This window comes from Balaenoptera musculus, chromosome 5 (genome assembly GCF_009873245.2).
Source record: "Balaenoptera musculus isolate JJ_BM4_2016_0621 chromosome 5, mBalMus1.pri.v3, whole genome shotgun sequence".
In the NCBI taxonomy this organism is placed as follows: Eukaryota; Metazoa; Chordata; class Mammalia; order Artiodactyla; family Balaenopteridae; genus Balaenoptera; species Balaenoptera musculus.
In genome coordinates, this window is record NC_045789.1 from 72,117,291 (window position 1) to 72,144,405 (window position 27,115).

Here is a 27,115-nt window from a genome sequence, read left to right on the forward strand (position 1 = left end):
TGTTATACACAGTACTGTCAGAACCAAGTGGGTGTGTCAAATTCATAAATGTTTATTAAGTAATTATTAGAAGCTGGACTGTTTAGCGAAGAATATCAAAATGTATAAATCATAAATATCATCCTTAACTTCAGGGACCAACAATATAGGTGGTATTTTTATACAAAACAAATGAGATCTTTATCCTGAAGATAATGGCAAATATTAAAGGTATTGAGGCCAAAGAAAGCAGGAAGGGTGTAAATTACAGCAACACAGGCCTTTGGGAGGTGACTGCAAGAGTCCAGGCATGAGATGGGCCTAGCTTGAACTGAGCTGATGATAACTTGAATGGAGAAGAGGGGATGGATATGAAACACATTGTGAAGAAATAATCATTCGGGCTGTGGACTGCTTATTGAGTCCAAGGGAGGTATGCGGTAGAGTCAAAGGTGACTCTCATGCTTCAGTACTTGCTACCTAGAAGAACTCACAGGACTATGGAAGATGAGAGGGAGGAAGGACAGATTTAGGGGCAGGAGGAAAATAATGAGTCTAGTTCATTTTAATCAAGATGGTCATTATAGTCATAACCATATCTGTAAGAGTTTGTACTTCTGCCCTGTTCAAAACATGCCTTCACGGAAGGAGGATTACCAATAAACTTCCTAGATAGAAAGATCACTGGGGGAGACAAAAAGTTTGGGACAAATTTTTTATTTTTCTGGTCGCTAACTCAGGACAACAAAGGTAAACCATATGCTGTATAAGCATAGTTGCTCCATCTTCAAAACTATTAATTCAGAATCTCATAGATTATAACATCCTCTCCTGCCACCTTGTGTCATCATTCTCTATTATAATCTTTTCCTCTCCATTCATTAGCCTTCTTTAGTTCACTGCCCTCATTATCTATTTAGGTTACAGGTTTGTAATTGCAGTGACTCTCCTGGAAATATCCTAAATACTCTTGTTCTTCCGTCTTTTTTTGTTTTTTCCTAACCCCTTTGGCGGCTCTGAGTGGACCCAACTAACATCTTTTCCCTGCTATAATCAAGTAACATAGAACTTCCAGAGAAAACCACACAACAGAGAAGGTCATTTCTACTAAAAATCCATGAACACCAGTTTTAAATAAACCATCAGCACTGCCTGGCAAATCTCCCATGCTTCTCTGGTAAACCCTTCTAATCGTCACAGTACATTTTTATTATAACTTTTCTTTAAACCTCCAATTACCTCACCTATTCTTGATCATCACTGTTAGCAAATGTCCTTACCTGTTTCTCTGTAGAGAAAATGGAAGCCATTACATTCATTCATCTTCCTGCTCATTCATGTTTCTGCTGCCAATCATGCAAACCATCCACAACTGAAACCATCTTATCTCCCTTACCTGCTGATAGAGGAACTGTCTCTTCTGTCCTGGGACAGTTCTTCCACACTCTATGCTCTGGGTCCTATCACTGCCATTCCATTCCATCCTTCCATTACTAGGAATATTGCATTAATTATTACTACCTTTAGTTTCTGGCATTCAACCTCTCTCTCTCAACTGTATCCTTCCCATTGGCTTTCAAACTTGCTAGAGTTCTTTCCATGAAAACAATAATGAAATGTCCCCAAAGTTATTTCTTATTTTTATCCAACTACCCCATTACATAGCTAAATTTTTTGGAAGTTATTCCTTGTATCTAGCCAATTACCACTTTACACAGCTGAACTTTTTGAGAGAACGGTCTGTATTTTGATGCCAATATTTCCATTTTTTCAATTTGTGCTTACATCTCAGTACACTCAAATCAGACTTTTTGTCCTCAACATGCCTTTAAAACAGCCCCTTTAAAGGTCTCCAGTTTTCCATCCATGCCATTCAATTCAGTAGCTATCTATCTTTTCTTTCACCTCTTATCAGCATTTGCCATTGTTGACTGTTCTGTCTTGGAACACCTTCTCTTGGCTTCTGTGCATCTGGCCATTCAGCTTATGCCTAAGGGACTGAGGAAATAAAATCTAATGTCTGACCCTCTGTCCAAACCTTGTGCAAAAGCATGGGCCAGTGTCAGACCCAGAGGAAAGAGGAGATGTTTTTCTATTCACCAATTTATAAGGTATACTTTTAGGGTTCTGAAGTTAACCACACAACAGTATGATTATCTCTTTGGCTCTTCCTTTTGTTTCATTTGTAGGGTCATCATTCTCTACCTAGCATTTAAATATAAGAGTTACTTAAGTTTTGTTCTGTGTCCTTTCTTACCATTCCCTTGTCACTGGGAGCTCTCATCACCATGATGTATATGCTGATGTATGCTCATGTATATGCTAATGGCTCCCAAATTTATGTCCACAGCATAAACTTTTCCTTTGAGTGCCGTACCTACTGGTAACCCAGCTTCTATTCAACGTTTTCATGCAAATATGTGAGTGACATGCCTGACTTACTATGTCCGAGTTAACAAGTCCAAAATTCATAATCTCTCTCCTCTCCCACTTCTACCAATACCTATTTCAGTTTCAGTGGTGTCTTTTTCAGTCACTGGCCGTTTCATGCATTCTGTTACAGAAGCCAGAAATCTAGTATTCTTCCTTGACATATATCTCTCCTTGTTTTTCTTTTAGAGTTAAAAGGAACTGTAGGTATTTGCTAGTTTACAAGTATTTAATCTGAGGTGCAGGGACCCCTTGCAGGTCTGTGAATCCTTGAACGTTTGATTCACAATTTTCTGTGCATAAACATCTGAGCATTTTTAGGAGAGAGATACCTAGTACTCATGAGATTCTCAGAAGGGTCCAGAATCCAAGAAAATATTGATAAGACTAATCAATATTTTGATTAACTTCCTCACTCATGGATGAGGAAACTGAAACCCAGAGAGGTTAAGTGACTTTGGCAGAATCATACTTCTGGCTAGAGCCAAAGAAGGAACTCGAACCCAGGCCCCTGACTTCCAGGCCAGTCACTACTGTTTTCCCATTAACACATTTAATGGTCAAAATCAAATTATTTTCAGTAGAGATCATCACTTCTTATCCTAAATGAAACTGCACTGATAGTAATGTAAGCCTGAACGTACTTGTTCTTTGCTGTGCATCAGCATAGGAAAATTCCCTGTTTATAATTTATTTCAAACTCAAATAGGTTATGTTTATATGCAAAATAAAAACATTTGGTATTTTCATCAAATTTTATATTTGTGTTTTAAAAAGGTATGATAAAATGAGCTTCTTTTTAACTTGTTTGTACAAATTAATTTCCATTATGTTTCATGTGCCCTGATCTGCCTCTGACTTATGATTATAATATCACCCAGCCCAATTCCCTAGGCCTATTTTACTGTTCGAAGTAACAATTAGGCCTCTACTACTATCACAGGATGTCAAAAATAACAAGGGAATCATTAAACAAGATTATTTCTTTTATTAACTTCATAGTTTTACTTTTTATATTAAGGATTTTTTTAACCATCTGGAATACTCTTTTGTATGTGGTATTTAAAGGTAGGGGTACAGTTTTTATTCATTTTCTGTTATCTACCACACAGAAAATTACTTTCTCTTATTACTGCAAAGAAATTTAATTTATCCTCTCCCCGTTCACTTATGTTACCACATTACTCATCAGTTTGATTTGTGATATGATCTTACTTGTATATTATCTTTTATGCTTCAGACGGTCTCTGAGTCTCTCTGTTTTGTTCATTTGTTTAGTTTGTTCATAGCATACTATTTTTATTATGGTGGTTTTATGTATTCTTCCTTAAATTGATTCCTACTTTTTAGATTTTCTTTTTCTTCTATGATTTCTATTATGAAGGGTATTTTATTTCTCATATATAGCTGGTTATTTGGTTATTTCTAGTGTAGAGAAATGTTCGTGATTTTTAGAAATTGATCTTGTATTTGATAAAACTCTTTTTGTTCATTTTAATAGTTTGTCTAATTCTATCATTTTTTCTGTTGTAGACCATCATATTACCTAAAGGACAGTTTTATTGTTCCCCTTCCAACCTTTGTACTTTTATATCTCTGTCTTTTTTTAGAGCACTTGCCAGGATTTATAGTACTATACAAAGCATATATAATCTTGCAGTTTCTTGGACCTCTTGCAATTCTTTAAGTCCCCCAAAATGCAATATACAATTTTTTATAAATGCCTATCTTGATTGTAAAAACAGTGTCTAAAATTTTCCCTTAAATGAAGTTTTTAAGCATAATATTTGCTTTAGTATTTAGTTCATAACCATAATCAATTTTAGTCTATTTTCTTCTATTCCTAGTTTTCTAGGAGTAGATTTGTTTTTTAATCATAAATACATTTTAGGTTTTATCCAATCCATTTTCCTCCATCTCTTGAAATAATTATATGCTTTCTTTATTATATGTTTATATAATGACATGGTGAATTATATTGCTGCATTTTTTTTTGTACTAAAATTTTCTCCCAATGCTGGGATAAATCTACTTATTCAATGTGAATTTTATTTTAATATACCTTTCATTTGGCTAATATTTATTTTGGCATTTGCACTGTTTGTAATTGAATAGGCCTATAATTTTCTTTTTGCACAATCTTTATCTAATTTTGGAATAAAAATTACACCAGCCTCATAAAATGGACACCTTCTTTCTTTCTGCTTTTCCTTGAAAGATAAGAATTATCTGTTCTTTGATAGTTTGGTAGAGTGCAACCTAAAAATCAGCAAGACCAGGGGAATTTGTGGAGGAAGAGAAAGTGGCCTTTTTATTTCTTTAAGTACTATTATCGATTCAGATTTATTTCCTTCATAGTAATTTCACATTTGGTATTTTCCAGAAATAAATGTTTGGAATGTGTTTGGCAATTTGGGTAACCATATGGGAGCCATATATTCTTTAAAACCAATGTAATATCCTTTCATGTCTATAGTTATTCCTTCCTCACTTCTGTTTTTCTATTTCTATCTTCTCCTGTCCCTGTCTTTGTCTCCCAAAAACCCCATCCTTCTCCTCCTCTCTCTCATCTATCTTCCTCTCTTTCTTCTCTCCTCCCTTCTCACGCCCAAAACTAATTGCCAGATTCTATTTATCGATTAATGTCCTAAACAGCTTGTACTTTTTTGTTTTTTCCTTCCCTCATTTTTTGGGTGGATGTGTTCCCTAATGTATTGATTTCTGTTAGTGGTCTTTATTATTTCTTCTTCCGTTATTTCTCTGGTTTGTTATGTTGGCCCTTTTTTTCCCACTTTCCCAAGTTCAAGGATTGGCTCATTTTTTCCAACCCTTTTCTTTCTTGATGAATGTACTTAAAATAAATCTTCATTTAAATGATACTTTAAAGTGTCATATACATGTTTATATGCATTATTCAGTTTATATTTTTCATTTCTCTTTTCTTTTTTAGTATATGTTATTTAGCATTGTTTACTTGGTTCTAGACACATATTTTCATTTCCTCTTTTTTATTGGTCGCTTATATTGCTTTGGGTCAGATAACTTTGATACAGATATATTGTTACTCCTGTCTGGCAAATAGTGTGGGACAGACAGTGATTCTTTTAAGACAATGGTTAGGAGAGGCAAGAGCGGGTCTCTCCCAAAATTATCCTCTGATTCTGTGCCTAGCCATGCTCTGCCACAACAGTTTTCTCACAGTTTTTATTTTTTTTTAAATTTTTTTATTTTTTAAATTTAACATCTTTTTTGGATTCTCATAGTTTTTACATTGGTTCCTCAGATCTATGGTTCTCTCTGTCTTTTGTCCTAAGGGTGAATTTTAGGGGAAGAAGCAGCAGCCTGTGCTAGTTTGCCATCTTCTCAGGAACCAGAAGCTACTAGTATTTTCTATTCATTGACTATTTCAGCATTCAATAACTATTGATTAAGCAATGACAACGTCCAGAATAGTTCTAGGTGCTGAGCATTAAGTGGTGAAAAAGACACGCTAACCTCCTTACACTTTCATTGATAAAACCTTATTGTTTCCAAGCCAAAATGAAATATAGCTATACATTTATAAATGCAAAACTAACTGATTGGTCAGACTTAATGTAAGCATAAATATGTGATACACAGTGTCCAGAGAAGCAGAGGACTGGCTGACTGCAGTATTTGCTCCATTTCCTTTTGTTCTGTCAGATGCAGATAGGCCAAAATTGGTAAATCATATTTAATTATGGAAATAATCCATGATGTTACATGGGAACTTTTTCTTCCATTTTAACATTTTTCAAAAATCAGAATGTTTAGGCTCCCTGAGTGTATTTGTTTGCTGGGGCTGCCATAGCAAAGTACCAGACTGGGTGGCTTAAATAATGGAAATTTATTTTCAATTCTGGAAACTAGAAGTCTGAGATCAAGGTGTTGGCAGCGTTGGTTTCTTCCAAGGCCTCTCTCCTTGGCTTGTTGATGGCTGGCTTCTTCTAGTTTCTTCATATGGTCTTCCCCCTGGTATGTCTGTATCCTAATCTCCTCTTCTAATAAGGACACCAGTCTGATATGATAAACACTCTATTTATTTTTTTTGACTTTAATTATCTCTTCAAAAACCTTATCTCCAAATATAGTTACATTCTGAGGTATTGATTAGGACTTCATCATATGAATTTTTGGGAGATACAATTAAGTCCGTAACTATGGGAAGTATGTAACAATGAAGTGTTTCTTAATATTATTATAACAAATGTTACTGGTAGATATTCTCTATGATTAAATTAGTAGAACTAGATATTTCCATAAGTTAACTTTGGAGTTGATTTTTTGGAGTATTTAAAATAATGTGACTATGTGTTTAAGCTATTCAGGGCTAACGTTAGAAGCAATTACTAAACTTATTTTTGATGGACAAACCTGAATTACAGAGGGACAGCCTCACACAATTATGTCAGACAGGATTGCTTTCAACTGATATTTCCTGAACAGTATTTAAGAGTCCTTAACTTTTTTTGTAAGTGTTATTCTCTTCCAAATTTCCCATTCTTTTGTACTAATTTTTGCTTGTAAGCATACAGGCAAAATTGATTGACAAAGAAGAGAGAATGGCTATTTACATTGTGTGTATATGTGGAAGTCTATCGAATTATGTAGAAAAGCAGGGTCATGTAGTGGAAAGAACCCTGAGAATGATGGGCTGGGAGTGAGGACAGTTAAGTAAGACTCTAGGAGCCTCTACTACATGTTGAGACAAGTATAGGTAAATGGCCAGACCGGTGGATGACCAGGGGAAGGGTTGGGGGAATTGGTGGGAAACCCAGGAGAGTCTCCTTAAGGCCATAGATATGTCTTTAGAAAAGACTGGTCAACCCATACTGGTTAATAGAGTCTTCCTGGATCTGAAAGGTGGACAATGTTTATTGCATAAAATCAAACTAGAACCCATTTGGCTGGTTTAAAGATGGGTTGTGTTAGAAAAAGCCTATAGAGACTATCTACTCAGTACTACTTTATTGGGTATAGTTGAGTATGACATTATGATATCATTTATATATTATTTTTATCATCAGCACCTGAAAGTGTGTAAGCTCTCTCTGAATGAATTTAACTATTAAATTAAGCCACAAGGATTATTCAGAAGTCTCATTAAATACTTATAGAAGAAATCAAACTTTTCTTTAGGATAGAACTTCAGAATGTGTAGAAGGTGTATGGATCTGCTGATTAAAGTGCTCTTCTTTTTATGTTGTAAGCAGCCCACCTTCTGTTCATGACTCAGTGGGATTAAAAAAGCTTATAATTTCTCCATCACTGTTGACTCATATAAATAATAATCTCATGGTACATTTATTACTTACTTGTTTTCCCTGCTTTCTACCGTCTCTTATCTTTAGAATTCTTGTTTTGCCTTTAAAGGGAGATGAAGTTCATTGTCTCTTGTGGACCATTCTCAAGAACTTTTTACAGCTTAAATTAACAGAGGAATTGGGTCAGTTTTTATTAAGCAGATAAGACTTGTAGACATTCTCTGGAATCACAGCTGTGTCAGTTAATGAACTGCAGAGAAGCTCTTGTTTCACTGACGTCTTGACAATTCACAAAATAATTAACAGCATAGCTGTTTTACTAATGGAATATTTTGTGTTCAGAGTATTGTGATAGCAGACTTCAAAAATTGCTAAAGAGTGGAAAAGCATGTACCCTGATCTGTGTAATGGGTATTCACTGAAGAAACAGTGTAAATGTGCCAACTTTACTAATTCAGGTCAGGGTTTCTCAACTTTAGTACTTTTGACATTTTGGGTCCAGCACTTCTTGTGTAGGCTGTTTAGTAGAATTCCTGGCCTCTATCTAATAGATGCCACTAGCGTACCCTACCTGTTCCACTCTCCCAGTTGCGACAATTAAATATGTCCCCAGACACTGCCAAATATCCTCGGGCGGGGGGCAAAATTGCCCTCGCTGAGAACCACTGACTTAGATCAATGTTCAAATTTACCCTAGAAACTGAAGCAGTCAACTTCCTGGTTGGTAAAATAGAGTTGTGGAAGGGTCGGTCTCTTTCCTAGTCAGAAACAGCAGCAACAACGATGACAATAACAGCAACGACAGCTACGGCCCTTGGGCTAAGGAGATGGAAAGGAACATTTGCCGGATACAAACCAAGTACCAGGAACTATCCTAGGCCCTTTATGTTGTTTCATTTATTCCTCCTCAGAGCCCTATGAAGAGAACATCGTTGTTCTCATTCTACTCCCCTGTGAATTGAGGCTCAAGGTGATTAAGCTACCTGCCCAGGGTCAAATACCTGATAGGTGATGCAGTTAGGATGAAACCTAGTCAGACCCACCTCCAAACAAAAATTTGGAGGGAGCTCCTTTAAACTGTACCTATTATCCAAAGTATTAGAATATTCTTTCTTGGCCATGAGGTTGGTCCTGTCTTCTCACCTCCCTCCTATGTACCCAGATTGAAAATCACACTGATTCATGTATCTCAAAGGTATTCACTCCAACAATTGATAATGGAGAAAAAAATTTCGTATTACAAGCACATTAATTCCTAAATTACAAGACCTTCTTTCTAATAACAAAGTTTGATAGACTTAACTTTAGTACTTTTATTGTTTTCTTGGAGAGAGGGGTTATGGCTAATAACCCAACCAGATGACTAACAAGTAGATAGAAAAACTAACGAGGGGTAAAATTCTAAGTTAAAGATATAAATGTCAAGTTTGAGATTTCTATTTTATCGCTAAGAAACAGTGTATTACACTAAGCGTAGACATTTAGAAAGATATTGCTAAGTAACAAAAATAATAATGAATGGCACATATTTTAGGAACAGTTAATTAATGCCCATGCTCAGATTATGTAATTGCTGTTAAGCACAGAATAATTTATATAAAGAAAAAAGGGGATCCATAGTTAAAATTGGAAACCATAAACATCATTATGAACAAGCCATTGTGACATTTTTTCCCATATTATAAGAATTCTGGGCTTTCTCCCAATAGTAGCTACATTAAACACCGAAACATCTGAAACAGATGTTGCATGTTTTTTCCATAATTTCCAAGGATTTTATGTATTTCAAATGGTAGGTAGGGAGGGATAGAAAGTCATTTAATACCCCTATCATGCATATGTTTTATTAAACTTTTGTGAATCTGCTTGGATAGGTGCTCTCCAAAGTCTAATCTTGAGAAATTTGTTCCATTCTTTGGAAAGACATATATATTAAATGTCATACTTAGTAAATATTATAAAACCAGAGGGTATGAAAAAACATTTGCTCTCAGGAAAACCCACTTATGCTATATCTGTTGTCTGAATTAACAAAACAATAAAATGAAAAAAAAGAAAACAATTTTAAAAACGTCTTCAGGAAGGGGTTCTATAAGTACCTTGCCTTTCTGTTGGAAATTCACTGCCTATCATTTTTTCCCCCATCCTCTCCTAAAAAGCAGCTTATATTTGTCTCTGAGTCATCCTAGAGACTGAAGACCACTAACCTTACTCTATTTTAAACGATTTAATTGTAGTTCTTTAGAGCCTTCATTTTCTGACTTCTTTTAATTAGGTTCCTGACAGTTTTATAATTTCTCCTTATAACTCTTTAAAATATTACCTGGATTGTTAGGAATTATTATTTTATTTCATGAGAAAGACTTTCTCAGGATTTTCCTGATCTTTTCTCTGAATACCTGGGGAGAAGCCCAGGAAGAGGATGCAAACTCTCTCTGTATTTGCAGTTCCTGAGGGCTTTAACTCTCTTGCCAGGGCACACTCAGTCTCAAGCAACTGACCACACGTCCAGCTCAGGGGCGCCAAACCATGGTCGCTGTGAATTTTTTTCTAAATAAGCTTCTACTGGGATACATCCATGCTCATTCATTTACCTATTAGCTATGTCTGTTTTTTACATAGCTGAGTATTTGTGATCCAGTCTGTGTGGCCTCCAAAGCTGAAAATATTTACTATCTGGCCCCATGAAGAAAAAGTTTGCTGACCCTTGATCTCTTCTTATCAGTGTCCAGATGTATGTCGGCCAATTAAATCACTGTTCACCTCTGGTCTCTTCTTGCAGGCACCTGACTCTTCTTATATATTTTGGGCCCCTTGGTTGCCCTGTGACCTTAGCAATTCAATTAAGTTCAAGTTGTCAACTTGCTGTTTGTTTATTGCTATAGACTGAATATTTGCGTGCCCTTAAAATTTTTGTATTAAATCCTAATGCACAATGTGATGGTATTAGGAGCTGGGGACCTCTGGGAGGTGATTAGGTTATAAAGGTGGAGATCTCATGAATGGGATTAGTGCCCTTATAAAAGAGACCCAAGGGAGCTCCCTTGCCCCTTCTAGCATGCGAGGACACAGTGGTGTCTGTGAACCAGGAAGCAGATCCTTATCAGATATTGAATCTGTCAGAACCTTGATCTTGGACTTCCCAGCCTCCACACCTGCGAGAAATAAATTTCTGTTGGCTATAAGCCACCCAGTCTATGGTATTCCATTATTGCAGCCCAAATGAACTAAGACATCCATAATATCATTTTTGTTTAAACCTGGGAGTGAAGGTTTTTCAGCTCTCTGTGTCTCCAAGTGATACCCAAAAGTTGTCATCTTCCCTCCCCTCCTTTTTTTCCACTTACAATTAATTTATCTCTTAAAGAGTCTGGGTAGTTTGGTAGATTTTCCCACAGTCTGCTTTTTTTTTTTTTTTTTTTTTTGAGTAACATTAAATAATATGGCACCTTGCTCTCTGAGATTTCCTGGTTTGGTTCCTAAACTCTCTTTTCTGAGTTTTCTCATTCCCTCCTCCCTCTTGTCTCTATTCTACTGTATTTTGATGCCATTCCCCATAGTTCTTCCTTGGTGTGGAGCTCTGTTCAGGAAGGCAGCTTGGAAGGTCCTTGTTTAGAAGTCATAGGCATTAAACTAGTCCAGCTCTGTCAGCCCTCACCATGGGACACTATTGGAGTGGGGAAAACCCCTTCTATTCAGTTGCGGTTCTTAAAACTTTTCAGTGGCACTTTTCAGCGACTACCCAGTGGCTACTTTGGGATTCTTTTGTTCTCAGGTCTTCAGTGGCGCTGTTGATTCCCTCTGTTTCTTTTCACGAAGTGATGATACCTAGCAGGGCTTGTGGCTGTTAGTGATTTGAAACCACTCATGTTTACTTTGAGGCTTTGCAGAGCATCTTGTCACTTATCTTTGGTAAATGTTGTCCATGAGCTCTTAGTTTTGCAGTGTAGTGCCTTTCTATGTTTTTATATGGAGAGTCAGAGGATTCAAAATTATGTTTCCATGGTTGCCACCATTTTTGCAGAATTCCTGACTCAATTTTTTTGATTAGTTAAGTTTATTTGAATGTAGTATGTTACAATATTTGAGAATAATAATAATAAAATAATTTGAGTTTTTATTAAACACGGTCACATTTGGGTACATGCAAGGTGGTTGTCAGGTGAACAAACTGGTAGTGCATGCACTTAAAAATTATAATAATGATAACTGCTCTTTTCTGATCATTTTCTGTGTGCATTGTCTGAATTAACCTTAGGACATACATAGTATTTGTTTTTACCATTTTACAGATAAGGGGACTGAGGCTTGAAGAGGTTAAGCATGATTTGCACAAGGTAACACAACTAGTAATTGGGGAGCTGGAATTCTAACAAAGCAAGTCTGAGTGCAAAGGCCATGCCTGGACCACTGTAATACACTTGCAGTTGTTCAGCAAGGCCTATTTTTATTCCTTTCTCTTCTTTCCATTTCCTTACCCCCTGCCTTAATCTTCTGTAAAAGCTTCTAAAAATACCCCCCTGATCCTTGCACAGCTTCCTCCTTGCCTGCTGACATCAATCTGATCCCTTGCTTAATTGTAAGAATCCAAAATGAAAAACGTTAAAACATCTGTTATAAGTTCTAATTGGTCAGAAAGATATATGAATGAATGGATAATGTTACAGTCCACATTTTATTCCCCAGAAGAAATTTCAACTATTCCACCATTATTGGTTCATGCTTATTCTTTCCCGCTTCCAATGACTGCCCATTACAAATCCTGTGTACTAGCCACATCAATCTGGTCACTTTCTGTAGTGCTGCCATTTAGTTTCATCCACTCACACTGTTGCCATCTCTTCATGGATGTCCTTTTTCCGTTGCCATCCTTTAAAGCCAGATGCTTAGGTGGCCAGTTCTATGAAGCGTTCCCTAGTTTCCGCCAATGCAGAGGCAGAATTTATGGTTCCTTAATGGTCCTCGCACAGTCATTGGAAAGGATCTTTATCATAACATTCATTCCTCAGAGCATGTTTAGGTGAGTTTTTGTGAACCTGTCTGATCTCCTAGACTCTGAGTTGACCAAGGAGTGGGGTATACTTTACTCATCTTCGTAACTCCAGAGTCTTGACAGTGCCTGGAACGCAGCAGTTACTTAAATCCGTTTTATTAGATGAACCCAATTAGTATCAGTGAGCTTATATTGCTAGTTATAAGTCTAACTTCTTGATTAGAAAACAAATACTTAACAATTGCATACTTACTTTGCCTTTCTGTTATTACTTATCTAATAACATATGTTCGAAACTGTACTTAAATCAGCATGGCTAGACAGGCAGACAGCAGTTGTTTATACTTATATTTGCCACAAAATTAACTTTTTTTCTTGCTTGGCAGTTCTCTGAGAATTATCTGAGTGTGAATAGTATTTCTTCATGTGGCTCATCATGCCCAGAAAATTAAATATTTTTAATTAACATTTATAATCAGCTTTTCCTATTCTTGGGTCTAGTGGTTTATATTCATTTAAACAAATTGAATTTTAAAGATAAATTAAACACTGCCTTTGCAAAGCCTTATTCAGATTGATTTTTTTCTCCAACCTCACATGCTTTATCAACCTACATTTCCATCATTCATTTATTCATTCACTCATTTAATACATCACAAATATATTGAAAGCTAATACCTGTCACCTCTAGATAGGTCTAGTATTTGCCCAAGTCAGGGGTAACGGACCTTTCTGGAAAACACTCTGCTTTGATTTTTTAAATTACAATGAGACAGAAATTTCAGGACATCAAGAGACATAAACTAGACAAAATGGTTTTACTATTCATTTATTTTCTGATCAAATTCAATCTTAAACAATATTCAGATATTAGTTGAGCTATTTCTGGTCCTCTGCCTAAAGGTGAAATTATTCACTTGTCCTAGTGGGTCTAGGTTCCAAGTTATCATTATTCTCTTAAATAACTATTGCAAAGGGGTGATTTCTGGCTCCTTCATCTCAGGGGAGAAGTTATGGGTCTTTGGATGACGTTCAAGCATAATTTTCTTACCTCAGTTTTGATGCTTCAGAGAAAATTTATCTCTATTTTTAAATAGAAATATGGAGCAAAAAAATTCTAGGTAACTAGAGGGTATTTGGTGTTCTCCTTCCTTATTGCAGTATGCAGTCTCTAGTTTTGGAAAATGGCACACAGACCTTAAGGCAGCTTGTTTAGGACAGCAGTTACAATATATACAGTCTGCTAATGCCTCCAGCTTCCCACAAGAAGGGAGACTTGTTTCGAGTGGGTGTTGTTGGTGTGTTTTTCAGGCTTCACGGAGGAGATTTTTCTCAAGGATCTGCCATAGACAGGGATACAAATCCAAGTAATGCCCGATTCTTTATCCCAGGTAGGATATACTGTAACTAGGAAAACATATTGCCAGTGATTATAAAACAGTGTGGCAAGTTCTTTTGAGTTAGTAATTTACTAGAATAGATAGTATTATTTTATTTTAAAATAATTTTCAAGGCTAAGGTTTCACCAAAGACAACTTGTAGATAAAGTGCTCTCCTAGAGTAATAGCCAATGAGCTATATAATTTGGTCATATTTTTAAATAAGCTTTGCTTTCTAATTTCTGTGGGAGATCTGAATTAGATTCTGAAAACAAGCTAGGAAAGACCAGTAGAGACATCATTCAAGAATTTCAAAAATCTAGCTCTTGGGGACAATTTGCTGTGAGTAAAAAGCCATAAGTAGCCCCCAATAGCATTGTTATATTACAGTGATTATAGTTCAGAGCTTGGGGCTTTGCAGTCAGACACACGGGGATTCAACTTCTGGATCCTTATTGTGTGACTTTGGACAAGTTACTTAGCTATTCTAAGTATCATTTCTTCACTGTGCAATGCTTCAGAAATTATTTTGAGGATTAAAGAGATTGTGGTTTTAACAGTTCATGGTATAGTGCCTGGTACATAGTAAGCCCTCAAAATATATTTACTATAATATTTGTAGTTACTGCAATAATTCTCCAGAATTATTTAAATATTTGTTTAATTATCTAATTATTAAATATTGAATATTTTTAAATATTTCAAATAATTTACAGTATATCTATTCAAGTAAGTGTCAAAATTAAAAAGTGAGATAAAGGTGTTAATGAAGGAATCATGGCAGGACACCCAGACCTCTGAAAGAATGGTCATCAATCTAATCCTCAGCTATGGGCAGTGGGCGGGAGGGCAGATAATTTGTTGAGATGCATCTTTTTAAATGGACTCAAAAGGATCAGGAGATGCTCCTACTTTTGGCTCATTTATAGTGGAGACAATGCCATTTTTATAGTACAATTCACTACTCTGAGCACTTTCTTCTTATTTTATATCCTAGATGCCAATTTGGTCACTAGAAGTTTTCATGAGGAGCACTGAAGCAGATCAAAGAGAATTGCACTGTTTTGGGAATTTTTTTATCCAAGTTGCTTAAAAACCCATTAAAGTCTCCTGACCAAAAAAAGTATACCTTTCCAATAACTAGTGCACTTCAGAGTCTTTCTCCTTTGGTCATACTGAATAAAAAAATCTTTCTGATATTTTGTTCTTTTTCAGTATGTTTTCAGTACTCTATGAAGTCCACCATATTAGTTATCTATTGCTGCTGTAACAAATTATCACAAACATAGTGGCTTAAAACAACATACGTTTTACAGTTCTGGAGGTCAGAAGTCTGGAAAGGGTCCATCAGGCTAAAATTTAAGTGTCAGCAGGGCTGTGTTTCTTCAGGAGGCTCTAGTGGACAATCTGTTTCCTTGCTTCTTCCAGCTTCTAGAAGCCTGCCTGTATTGCTTAGTTCCTGGACCCCTTCCATCTTCAAAGCCATCAGAGTAATATTTCAAATCTATGTCTCTGGTTCTCCTGCCACTCTCTTTCACTTATAATGACTCAGGGTCCACCTGGGTAATACTTATCTCCCCATCTCAAGATCCTTAACTTAATCACATGTGCAAGATCTCTTTTGCCAAGTAAAGTGACATACTCACAGGTTCTGAGGATTGGGGGCTGCACAGTTTACAGGGCATTATTCTGCCTACCACAGCCATCTAGATAGTCTCTCTGTGGGTGTTGCAACACTGTTGATCAGATAATTACATTTTTCACATTTAACAATGGTGCAGTTAGATTTCCAGACTGCTCTTTAAGCACTGATTTAGGAGAAATTTGGTCCTTTAGGCAGGTTTCTATAATAGCTCATTTTATTCCTTATGTGTTAAATTTACTGGCTCAACTCTTACAGGCTAATGTTAATTGACGTTCAAGTTCTTCTTAGTTACCTACTAGAAGTCGCAAGGATGTAGGTCATATATTTAGAGATTTCTACCTGTAGGGGTGAGGATTTCTTTTCCAAGTTTATCTTTTAAAGTTGCAAGTTTCATCCCTCCAAAAACTAAAAATAGAAGTACCATATGATCCAGCAATTCCACTGCTGGGTATATATCCAGAAAAAAAACCCCGCTAATTGAAAGATACAAAACACCCAGGTGTTCACAGCAGCACTATTACAATAGCCAAGATGTGGAAGCCACCCTGTCCATCAACAGATGAATGTCGGTAATGAAGTTGTATATATATAAAGTGCGAGTATTACTCAGCTATAAAAAGAATGAAATTCTCACAGATACAGAAACAACTAGTGGTTACGATTGAGGAGAAGGAAGAGACCAGGGGAAATACAGGGTAGGGGGATTAAAGGAGGTGCAACAACTATGTACAAAAGAGATAAGCAACGAGGATATATTGTATGGCACAGGGGATTATAGCCATTGTCTTGTAGTAACTTTCAATGAGTATAAATCTGTAAAAATACTGAATCACTCTGCTGTATACCTGAAACTAATTTAATAATTGTAAATCAACTATACTTCAATAAAGAGAAATGAAGTTAAAAGTTTCGTTACTTGGAGATAAATTTATTTCCATGGAATTGCTGTTTTTCTAAGGATGCTAATTCAGTTAAATATTAATGTATCATATTAGTAGTTTTAAAAATTTTAATAATTACTTTAATCTGACTTTTTTAGATGTGCTTATGCTTTTCACTGTCAGTTTAGGTAAATTATACAATGAATTTTCCTTTTTGAGGGCCTTCCATATATTGATGCTATCTATATGTCTGCATTGACTTGATGAGATGTAATAGGTACTGTTATTATAGGATTTACTGTATTAAACAGCAAAATATAAGGACAGAATAAGAATCTTTTACCTGGGAGTGACTTCTAGATGGAATACAGGCAATATTTTATTGTGCTTTCTATTCATTTTATAGGTTCTGAACTAATGACTAAATTGCAGTAGCAGGAAAGCATGATCATGACAAGGTGAAGATAACTGGGAGAAAGGACTGAGAAGAAAGAAGGGTATTTTTGTGCTTTGGACCAGCCCTCCAAATCAATAAAAATTACCTACATGAAATCTCAGGCAAATAGCTTTACATTATATTATTTAACTAATTGACGATGCAGCTAGAAAAATGATAGCATTAATTTTAAATTGTATTTTGAGTGTCATCGTTGTAAGTGCTTCCTTTTTCATTGTGTTATGTACTTGGGGGCTGTTCTGTCCAATTAAATACTCTTAAAATGTGTAATCTTAGGCCAAGGTCTGCCTCCAAGTCTATCAAAAAAGCAAATGTTATAGGAATTCCTTTCATAGAAAGCAAATTTTCAAAGGTATATGTCTTGATGCTGTCCTCTAATATATGTATTGCTTTTAGAAGTTGTACTAAGTCTTCTGAACCATTAAGCTAATGCACTTGGTATCTTATGGATACCAAGTTTGAAAAATTATAACTTGGGAACCTATTTATAGTGTCCTTTTTTTTTTAATAAATGTGATACATTTGATTATATTTTTTGCAATCTACTTTTTAAAATGTTGACAGTTTAATTTTTTTAAATTTATTTTTTATATAGCAGGTTCTTATTAGTTATCTATTTTATACATTAGTGTATATATGTCAATCCCAATCATCCAATTCATCCCACCACCACCCCACACCCACTTCCCCCCTTGCTGTCCATACGTTTGTTCTCTACATCTGTGTCTCTATTTCTGCCTTGCAAACCAGTTCATCTGTATGAATTTTCTAGATTCCATATATATGTGTTAATATACGATATTTGTTTTTCTCTTTCTGACTTACTTCGCTCTGTATGACAGTCTCTAGGTCCATCCACGTCTCTACAAATGACCCAATTTCATTCCTTTTTATGGCTCAGTAGTACTCCATTGTATATATGTACACCATCTTCTTTATCCATTTGTCTGTCGATGAGCATTTAGGTTGCTTCCATGACCTGGCTATTGTAAATAGTGCTGCAGTGAACATTGGGGTTCATGTGTCTTTTTGAATTATGGTTTTCTCTGGGTATATGCCCAGTAGTGGGATTGCTGGATCATATGGTAATTCTATTTTTAGTTTTTTAAGAAACCTCCATACTGTTCTCCATAGTGGCTGTATCAATTTACATTCCCACCAACAGTGCAAGAGAGTTCCCTTTTTTCCACACCCTCTCCAGCATTTGTTGTTTGTAGATTTTCTGATGATTCCCATTTTAACTGGTGTTAAGTGATACCTCATTGTAGTTTTGAGTTGCATTTCTCTAATAATTAGTGATGTTGAGAAGCTTTTCATGTGCCTCTTGGCCATCTGTATATCTTCTTTGGAGAGATGTCCATTTAGGTCTTCTGCCCATTTTTTGATTGGGTTGTTTGTTTTTTTAATAGTGAGCTTCATGGGCTGGTTATGTATTTTTGAGATTAATCCTTTGTCCATTGATTCATTTGCAAATATTTTCTCCTGTTCTGAGGGTTGTCTTTTCATCTTGTTTATGGTTTCCTTTGTTGTGCAAAAAGCTTTTAAGTTTCATTAGGTCCCATTTATTTATTTTTGTTTTTATTTCAATTACTCTAGGAGGTGGGTCAAAAAAGATCTTTCTGTGATTTATGTTATGTTTTCCTCTAAGACTTTTATAGTGTCCTGTCTTACATTTAAGTCTTTAATCCATTTGGAGTTTATTTTCGTGTATGGTGTTAGGAAGTGTTCTAATTTCATTCTTTTACAGGTAGCTGCCTAGTTTTTCCAGCACCACTTATTGAAGAGACTGTCTTTTCTCCACTGTATATCCTTGCCTCCTTTGTCATAGATTAGTTGACCATAGGTGCTTGGGTTTATCTCTGGGCTTTCTATCCTGTTCCATTGATCTATATTTCTGGTTTTGTGCCAGTACCATACTGTCTTGATTACTGTAGCTTTGTAGTATAGTCTGAAGTCTGGGAGCCTGATTCCTCCAGCTCCATTTTTCTTTCTCAAGATTGCTTTGGCTATTCGGGGTCTTTTGTGTCTCCATACAAATTGTGAAATTTTTTGTTCTAGTTCTGTGAAAAATGCCAGCGGTAGTTTGATAGAGATTGCATTGAATCTGTAGTCATTGCTTTGGGTAGTATAGTCATTTTCACAATGTTGATTCTTCCAACCCAAGAACATGGTATATCTCTCCATCTGTTTGTATCATCTTTAATTTCTTTCATCTGTGTCTTATAGTTTTCTGCATACAGATCTTTTTTCTCCTTAGGTTTATTCCTAGGTATTTTATTCTTTTTATTGCAATGGTAAATGGGACTGTTTCCTTAATTTCTCTTTCAGATTTTTTGTTGTTAGTGTATAGGAATGCAAGAGATTTCTGTGCATTAATTTTGTATCCTGCAACTTTACCAAATTCATTAATTAGCTCTAGTAGTTTTCTGGTGGCATCTTTAGGGTTACCTATGTATAGTATCATGTCATCTACAAACAGTGACAGTTTTACTTCTTTCCCAATTTGGATTCCTTTCATTTCTTTTTCTTCTCTGATTGCCATGGCTAGGACCTCCAAAACTATTTTGAATAATACTGGCAAGAGTGGACATCCTTGTGTTGTTCCTGATCTTAGAGGAAATGCTTTCAGTTTTTCACCATTGAGAATGATGTTTTCTGTGGGTTTGTCATATATAGCCTTTATTATGTTGAGGTAGGTTCCCTCTGTGCCCACTTTCTGGAGAGTTTTTATCATACATGGGTGTTGAATTTTGTCAAAAGCTTTTTCTGCATCTGTTGAGAATATCACATGGTTTTTATCCTTCAGTTTGTTAATGTGGTGTATCACATTGATTGGTTTGTGTATATTGAAGAATCCTTGCATCCCTGGGATAAATCCCACTTGATCATGGTGTATGATCCTTTTAATGTGTTGTTGGATTCTGTTTGCTAGTATTTTGTTGAGGATTTTTGCATCTATATTCATCAGTGATATTGGTCTGTAATTTTATCTTTTTTTTATTTTCAAAATTTTATTTATTTATTTATTTTGGCTGTGTTGGGTCTTCGTTGTTGCACATGGGCTTTCTCTAGTTGCAGAGAGCAGGGGCTACTTTTCATTGCGGTTTGCGGGCTTCTCGTTGTGGTGGCTTCTCTTGTTGCAGAGCATGGACTCTAGACGCGTGAGCTTCAGTAGTTGTGGCTCGTGGGCTCTAGAGCACAGGCTCAGTAGTTGTGGCATGTGGGCTTAGTGCTCCATGGCATGTGGGATCTTCCCAGACCAGGGCTCGAACCTGTGTCTCCTGCATTGGCAGGTAGATTCTCAACCACTGTGCCACCAGGGAAGCCCTGTAATTTTCTTTTTTGTAGTATCTCTGTCTGGTTTTGGTATTAGGGTGATGGTAGCCTCCTAGAATGAGTTTGGGAGTGTTCCCTCCTCTGCAATTTTTTGGAAGAGTTTGAGAAGGATGGGTGTTAACTCTTCTCTAAATGTTTGATAGAATTCACCTGTGAAGCCATCTGGTTCTGGAATTTTGTTTGTTGGAAGATTTTTAATCACAGTTTCAATTTCATTACTTGTGATCGGTCTGTTCTTTCTGGTTCAGTCTTGGAAGATTATACCTTTCTAAGAATTTGTCCATTTCTTCCAGGTTGTTCATTTTATTGACATAGAGTTGCTTTTAGTAGTCTCTTATGACGCTTTGTATTTCTGCGGTGTCTGTTGTCACTTCTCCTTTTTCATTTCTAATTTTATTGGTTTGAGTCCTCTGCCTCTTTTTCTTGATGAGTCTGGCTAAAGATTTATCAATTTTGTTTATCTTCTCAAAGAACCAGCTTTTAGTTTTATTGATCTTTGCTATTGTTTTCTTTGTTTCTATTTCATTTATTTCTGCTCTGATCTTTATGGCTCCTTTCCTTCTACTAACTTTGGGTTTTGTTTGTTCTTCTTTCTCTAGTTCCTTTAGGTGTAAGGTTAGATTGTTTATTTGAGATTTTTCTTGTTTCTTGAGGTAGGATTGTAATGCTCTAAACTTCCCTCTTAGAACTGCTTTTGGTGCATCCCATAGGTTTTGGATCACTGTGTTTCCATTGTCATTTGTCTCTAGGTATTTTTTGATTCCCTCTTTGATTTCTTCAGTGATCTCTTGGTTATTTAATAATGTAATGTTTAGCCTCCTTGTGTTTCTGTTTTTTACGTTTTTTTCCCTGTAATTTATTTCTAATCTCATAGTGTTGTGGTCAGAAAAGATGCTTGATATGATTTTAATTTTCTTAAATTTACCGAGGCTTGATTTGTGACCCAAGATGTGATCTATCCTGGAGAATGTTCCGTGTGCACTTGAGAAGAAAATGAAATCTGCTGTTTTCAGATGGAATGTCCTATAAATATCAATTAAATCTATCTGGTCTGTTGTGCCATTTAAAGCTTGTGTTTCCTTTTTAATTTTCTGTCTGGATGATCTGTCCATTGGTGTAAGTGAGGTGTTAAAGTCCCCCACTATTATTGTGTTACTGTCGATTTCCTCTTTCATAGCTGTTAGCATTTGCCTTATGTATTGAGGTGCTCCTCTGTTGGGTGCCTATATATTTATAATTGTTATATCTTCTTCTTGGATAGATCCTTTTATCATTATGTAGTGTCCTTCCTTGTCTCTTGTAACATTCTTTATTTTAAGGTTTATTTTATCTGATATGAATATTTCTACTCCAGCTTTCTTTTGATTTCCATTTGCATGGAATATCTTTTTCCATCCCCTCACTTTCAGTCTGTATGTGTCCTTAGGTCTGAAGTGGGTCTCTTGCAGACAGCATATATATGGGTGTTGTTTTTGTATCCATTCAGGAAGCCTGTGTCTTTTGTTTGGAGCATTTAATCCATTCACGTTTAAGGTAACTATTGATATGTATGTTCCTATGACCATTTTCTTAATTGTTATGGGTTTGTTTTTGTAGGTCCTTTTCGTCTCTTGTGTTTCCCACTTAGAGACGTCCCTTTAGCATTTGTTGTAGAACTGGTTTGGTGGTGTTGAATTCTCTTAGCTTTTGCTTGTCTGTAAAGCTTTTGATTTCTCCATCAAATCCAAATGAGATCCTTGCCGGGTAGAGTAATTTTGGTTGTAGGTTCTTCCCTTTCATCACTTTAAATATGTCAGGCCACTCCCTTCTGGCTTGTAGAGTTTCTGCTGAGAAATCAGCTGTTAACCTTATGGGAGTTCCCTTGTTGCTTTCAATAATTTTTCTTTGCCTTTAATTTTTGTCAGTTTCCTTACTATGTGTCTTGGCATGTTTCTCCTTGGGTTTATCCTGCTTGGGACTCTCTGCGCTCCCTGCACTTGGGTGGCTATTTCCTTTCCCATGTTAGGGAAGTTTCGACTATAGTTTCTTCAAATATTTTCTTGGGTCCTTCCTCTGTCTCTTCGCCTTCTGAGGCGCCTATAATGTGAACATTGCTGTGTTTAATGTTGTCCCAGAGGTCTCTTAGGCTGTCTTCATTTCCTTTCATTCTTTTTTCTTTATTCTGTTCCGTGGCCATGAATTCCATCATTCTGTCTTCCAGGTAACTTATCCATTCTTCTGCCTTAGTTATTCTGCTCTTGATTCCTTCTAGTGTATTTTTCATTTCAGTTATTGTATTGTTCATCTCTGGTTTTTTGTTCTTTAATTCTTGTAGGTTTTTGTTAAAATTTTTGCATTTTCTTGATCTTTGCCTCCATTCTTTTTTTGAGGTCCTGGATCATCTTCAACATCATTATTGTGAATTCTTTTTCTGGAAGGTTGCCTATCTCCACTTCACTTAGTTGTTTTTCTGGGGTTTTATCTTGTTCCTTCATCTGGTACATAGTCCTGTGCCTTTTCATTTTGTCTGTCTTTCTGTGAGTGTGGTTTTCGTGCAACAGACTGCAGAATTGTAGTTCTTCTTGCTTCTGCTACCTGCCTCTATAGTATCCATTCTTTCTTCACTAGAACAACACGTTTTCAGTGACTTTGGACTTCTCTGAGATAACATGAGGTCTGGGCTGGAGAGATAACTTGATGGTATGAAGTAGCTAATGTAATAATATGTCTTGATTGCTTCCTATATACTGTGTTTCCCACTTAATCATCATAATAATCTTGTAAGGAATGAGCTGGAAACCACTTTCCAGATATGAAAATTGATGTTTAGACAGATGTTCAAATACTTACTTTAGTTTTTTAAAAAATTAATATAAACAAGTAGATCTCTTCTCAGCCACATGACTCTCTGCTCTCAAGTTTCTTTCCAAATTATCTACTCTCTCCAATTATTCCACAGTGCTTTACTCTAAATATTCTATATTTTATCCCATGTTCAAGGTATCAATATTTTGTGTTCTTGTAACCCATGCATATTGGTTTCCTTAGGGTTGCTGTAACAAAGTGCCATATACTGGGTGACTTAAGAGAATGGAACTTTATTATCTTACAATTCTGGAGAAGTTCAAAATCTAGGTATCTGCGGGGCCATGGTCCACTAAGACACTTAGTAGACTCCTTCCTTGCCTGTTTGTTGGTGGCTGTTGGTGGCTGTCAGTCTGTTGCTTGGCTTGCAACTGCAACCTCTGTCATTACATGGCATTTTCCCAGTGTGTCTGTGTTTTCACATGGTATTCTCCTTCCTGTGTCTCTCCTCCTCTTATAAGGACACCAGTCATATCAGAATAAGGCCCTACCCTACTCCAGTATGACCTCATCTGAACTAATTACATGGGTTACAACTCTAGTTTCAAATAAGGTAATATTCTGAAGACCTGGGGGTTAGAATTTCAACATACCTTCTTTGGGGGACACAATTCAACCCGTAACAGCATGTGTACTATATTTGGAAAAACAGAATTATTTTTATGAATTGTGTTTTTTTGGCATTACATCCTCAACTTTGTATCAAAGGACTAATGATTGTATGAAAACAATTATTGTACTTTTTATAAATAAGCTGTTTTCTAAGTTTGTCCCAAGAAAAACTAGTTTTTCAAGACGCTCTAAGAAAAGTGGAGTGCATCATCAAATAATGGTGAGATTAACTGAATGTTAGTCTACATTTTATGTACCCTTCTTGGAGACCTAGTGCCCCTTAAGTTATTAAAGTCATTCAAAAGTTCTGTGTGAAATGTATTGAACCTAACCTTAAGTTCCCCAAATGTGTTAGATGCCAGAAACTCTTAATTATGTTAACACAGTACTTTGTACAACTGTTTTGGAAAATGACAAATCAGGGAATCACAGCATATATACTATTGTCCCTTTTCATTAGGAATATGGAAAGATTAATTTACGTTTGTATGCTTCAATTTTCTCAACTGTAAAATAAGAATAATAATTACAGTTATAGAATAAAAATAATTGAGACTATGTAGTAAGATAAAACAGGCAAAGAGTATGACCCAGTATTGGACCATAAAAAGTATTCAATGCATGTTTATCATTAATGTGATTTAGTCTTATATTTAGTCAATATTTGTCACTAGGCATAAATCCAGAGTGATGTTGAGATCCATCAGACAAGAGGACCATACTTGTTAGCTTGAACACAATTTCTATATAATTAACAGAATAAAGAGAACATGCTTTTTATTCTCAGAGTATTTAAGTATTTTAGCTTTTTACAGCAATATCTCAAGAAAAAAGATTATATTAGAATCTATGTAATATGTATAATAATGGAGGAAATTATGCAATATATTTTAGGGAGAGTTTTTTGGAGGATGAGTAAAATTAAGAAGGTTCTTCTTTCAGAATACTAGTCATTGTACTCTTAGAAAGTTAAGTGAAGCCCCTGGAGCAATTGAAAAATATAAGGCTGAGAGAACTTGTAATAAAAGCCTCGGAATGCTGTGTTTTCTCCTTTTGTCCTTTATGTCAGGTATTTAGTTGCCAATTTCTTTTTTTCTGTTTCCTAGGTGCTCTATTCTATCACTTATTTCAACCCTTGTTCTTTTAAAATACACTATAAACTGGAAAGCTGTTAATGAGAGTCATTCAATTCTTTCCAAAATAATAAAGATGGCTGAAAGCTGTTTTTTTCTTCTGCAGGTTTTTGAGTATATTTTTCTACATGGTTGAAATTGCTAGCTTCATAATCTCTACCAAGTTGGTAAAATGTGACTGTATAATGTCCCTTAAAATGATTATTTTTGTGTAAGCTAAAGATAAGCACCCAGCTACCACTTCATTATTATTTCTTAGTTTCTGAATGTCTCTCTTACCCCATCAGTTCCTTATAATCTCTCCAAGTGGGTGCTCGCTACCACCATGCCTCTTACAGCTAGACCACTTGAGTCACCAGCTTGTCCTCCTGCCCATTAGAGGATATGGACTGCTCTGCCAGCACAACTTTATACTGTATGACAGTTCTGTCTTGGAAGAGCTGCAGACTATGCTTGGGGTCTCCCTTGGATATTTAAAAATGTCACTTTCTTCTTTGTCAATCATTTCACTCAGAAGAATCATAATTCTAAAAGGATGGCTAGAAATTTTCCATTCAGGTCTTTCTAAATTCAAAAATCTTCACACTCATTTCTTAACCATTAAATATATTAAATTTTGTCTGGCTGTTTGTGGATATGTCATTTGAGGGAATTATTATTTATTTATTTTTTTGTTAAAGAATTCTAGTTAAAAGAAGGATATACACCGGTATATATTATCAATTTTCAAAGGGCTCATAGAGCAAGAAGGTATGGCAGTAATAAGAGTTTGCTACAGATATTTATTTCTTTTTTGTTTAATAAATGTTTAGGCATCATTTGGTGAGTCCAGGTCATAATTTTAACAACACTTTACTATTATATTTAGAAATATGGATTAGTATTTAATAATCTGCCAAGTAAAATCATTTGTCCTTGCTAGTACTTTACATACACTGTTTCATTTAATCTTTCATTGGTCATAGGAATTTGGCTTTATTATCTCGTGTATTGCATATAATGAAGCCAAGGTTCAAGGATTTAACTTGTTCTTCCCAGTGGATAGATGACAGGGCTGGGATTTCATCCCACAGTCACCTGAAACCTCAGAGTAAATGTTTCCTACTCTACCATACTGCTTCTAATGACACAGGGTAAAAGAAAAATCAGAGAAGAGGTGAGACCAGATTAACTCTTGAAGTATGAGAATTTGGTAGGCAGTGTGAGAAAGTAGGTAACACACTAGAAAGCTTAAAATTGTTAGAGTAGGTGGTTAATAATTATTGAAGGATTTGATCCAGGGTGATGGAATGTCATGTGAAAATAGTGAATTAAAAAAAAATTAATGTGATGTCTATATCAGGGTAACTAGAAAGAGGTAGTGTTTGAACATTAAAATGAATTAGGAGTTTATTGTAGTAATTGAGACGAGAATGATGAAAACCTTGCCTAAGTTAATAAAAGAGGAGATTTTGGAAGGCAGTGTCTTTAGAACTTATTTGGGGGTGAAAGAGATGAAAGAGAAAATGAAGATGCTGAAATTTGTATTTTAAATAATTGAAAGAATTTTGATAATATTGATTGAAGTAAGGAAACAATGTAAAGCAGTACTTTGCCAAGGAAGCAAAAGTAATGTATTTAGAGAATTGTGGGTTGATGGTTGGACAATACAGTGGAATTTCTAGTGGACTATTAGATGGAACTGAACTCAAGTGTTGGCTGAGGATTAAGAAGACAAATTTGATAGTCTATATGCATTTAACATCCAGGATTTGTGTTCTCATATTTATTTAGTTGTTACGCTTAATTCAAACATTTAAATACCCAACTTGAGCTCCTAAAATTAACCTGAGAACAGAAACATTTGTAAATACAATATGTAAATTTGAGGATAAAAATAATGTGACAAGAAGCACAGATGGGATGCACTTGAATCACTTGAATTTTTTTCAAAAATTTTACTTCAACTTTTTTTCATTTTGGTCAAATCTGTCATTCCCATAGATATTTATTCTCCTAAATCCTTTTCTTACATTTGATATTTTATAGATCATGTTTGAGTTAAGTAAAGAGAAGAGCCATATCTTTCAGTGCATAAAATTATACTTTGAAGTTAACTATCCAGACTATATTTTGCTTTTGAAAGATATCCAGTATATCCT

The 27,115-nt window shown here is 35.6% G+C and overlaps 1 protein-coding gene across 1 annotated transcript in view; it reads left to right on the forward strand.

Moving 5' to 3' along the window:
- Window positions 1-27,115, forward strand: part of KCTD8 (potassium channel tetramerization domain containing 8) — a 268,146-nt gene that overhangs the window by 22,352 nt on the left and 218,679 nt on the right. The window lies entirely within an intron of this gene.